Source organism: Sinocyclocheilus anshuiensis, unplaced genomic scaffold, assembly GCF_001515605.1.
Source record: "Sinocyclocheilus anshuiensis isolate Anshui unplaced genomic scaffold, SAMN03320099.WGS_v1.1 scaffold1455, whole genome shotgun sequence".
NCBI lineage: Eukaryota > Metazoa > Chordata > Actinopteri > Cypriniformes > Cyprinidae > Sinocyclocheilus > Sinocyclocheilus anshuiensis.
In genome coordinates, this window is record NW_015541012.1 from 1,326,460 (window position 1) to 1,329,009 (window position 2,550).

The 2,550-nt window shown below is 33.2% G+C and overlaps 1 pseudogene; it reads left to right on the forward strand.

Moving 5' to 3' along the window:
• Positions 1-1,887, forward strand: part of LOC107690478 (coiled-coil domain-containing protein 153-like) — a 3,313-nt pseudogene extending 1,426 nt beyond the window's left edge.
• The last annotated feature ends 663 nt before the right edge of the window (positions 1,888-2,550 follow it).

The following is a 2,550-nucleotide window of genomic DNA, read 5'->3' on the forward strand; positions in this document are numbered from 1 at the left end:
ATATATATATATATATATATATATATATATATATACAATTAAGTTATAGGCAGTTTCATTGACTTCATTATTTCATAAACTTATATATAAAATAATAAACTTAAATAATTCTGAGGTCACCTAATGGACTTTAGTTTAGATTCTTGAAATTACATGATATTTTATCCATTTATCAAACTCAAAATGAAAGTTTGGATTGAAAGAAGGCAGTATTTATTTGAATAAAAATACAGTAAAAACAGTAATATTGTGAAATATTATTACAATTTAAGATAACAGTTTTCTATTTTAATATAATATATAATGTAATTTGAATTTTCAGCATCATTACTCCAGTCTTCAGTGTCACATGATCTTCAGGAATCATTCTAATATGCTGATTTGCTGCTCAAGAAATATTTCGTATTTTTATCAATGTTAAAAACAGTTACGCTGCTTAATAATTCCAAAAAATGGGAATGTCTTAACTTTCACTTTGGATCACTTTAATGCATCAGTGCATTAGCCTTACTGACCCTAAGATATCTGATATAAAATTCCATGTTCAGAAATCATTCTGATATGCTGATTTAGTGCTCAAGAAACATTTTTTTTATAATTTTATTATTATCAATGTTGATTTTTTTTATTTGAGAAAGTTCAAGAAAACATTTATTTGAAATTGAAATATTTTGTAACACTATAAATATCTTTAATTTTGATCAATATAATGCATTCTTGCTGAATAAAAGTTAGTTTCTTCAAAAATCATTCTAATATGCTGATTTGTTGTTCAAGAAACATTTCATATTATTATCAGTTTTGACCATTTTCAGAATTCTTTGATAAATAGAAAGATCAAAAGAACAGTTTTTATCTGAAATAGAAATCTTTTATAGATTTCAACATAACATTATAAATGTCATTATATTAAAAAAATGTACCTCTTAATGACTTATGTAAATGTATGTTTTAGTAAAATGTTATATCATTGATGTCTAACACAATATGTATTGTATTTTACTCAAACTTGATTTCAGATCTCAACCGTCAATATAAGTCCATGGAAACAGACCTGCAGACCAAAGCAAACAGGCTTGAAGTGAGTGTAGACTTGCTTGAGATGCAGCTTGGTAAGTCCAGGCATAAACACATTCAAATTCTTGTGCTTATCATAGGCAGAGTGTGCTTTAACCATACACATGCTCTCCAATGACATGCTGATGACAAACAAGGCCTCTGTTTGATTAGCCGAATGTCAGGTTAAATTAAATTCGGAAAGAGAGCAGCGAGAGAAGACAGAAGCAGAAAAAGACGCCATCATTTCTGACCTCCAAAGCAAACTGGACAGTATGGAGAGAGTGTGAGAAGATCTTGCACGTAAGTCAGAGTCACGGCTCTATAAGTGATTAAGTGAAATATCAGCGCTGTCAAAATATATATTAGATGCTTGAATGGATGACATATTTTATCAACATTACACAAGGCTTCGTTTAAATTGCTTGGTGACATTTCAAAGCATGACAGACTAATCTACCTCAACGAAATGAGGTATAATTAATGCTATAGTTAAACCAAATGAACTGACTGTTAATTAAAGTGTTAACAAATCTAATTGCCATCCACAAGGTTATTAATTTCAGCATTTAGTATTTTATCATAGTAGAGACCATCTGAACCTCTAAATGCTCGTGCCAGATGGCGAGACATGCCCCATTTAAGAAGCTACTTTTCATCTTAAATTGAGTACGTTGATTGGTGTTTATTGGCCTGATACAGGGCTGTCTGGACAGTTTGCTCTCTCGCCTGGCTGAGACGCAGCTGCAGTGGGAGGAACAGAGCACAGTCCTTCATCAGGAAGTCAAGGACACGCTCAGTGACTTTGGGATTAACCCGCTTCACATATGAGGACACCTTTAGTTGAACGCTGTGAACAGAACAGGAGCAGGACCAAGATATCTGACCTTTGACATCTAAGCAATTGCATGTACAGTATATGCATAGTTTGCATAGACCAGGAGTTTTCAAACTCCTATATTTAGTATGTTTTTTATTAATATTTTTAGTTAGGATGCATTAAACTGTCAAAAGTGACAGTAAAGACATTTATAATGTAACAAAAGAGTTATTTTTTTAAATAAATGCTGTTCTTCTGAACTTTCTATTCATCAATGAATCCTGAAAAAAGTTTCCACAATAATATTACCTCTTTCCCCGCCATTGACGAGTTATCTCGTCTTTTTACAAGAAAACGCTTCCCCGCCAAAGACTACTTTTTACGGCTTTTCGTGTTTTCACTATTATACACTTGGGGTGCGCTATTACGCATCTTCTGAACGAGTACAAAACCTCCCAAACAAAAACACACGTGAACAGGACGGAGAAATGTACTCGGTTACAAACGTAACCTCGGTTCCCTGAGATACGGGAACGAGTACTGCATCTTGCTAGATGCTACGGAAAAAAATGTCCTTTTTCTCCTGAACTGAAGCCTTTTTCAATCACGCAGTGAAACTGCACGGCCAGTGGTTCGTGCAGTATGTTTTAAAAACGAACCAATGGCTTGGCAGC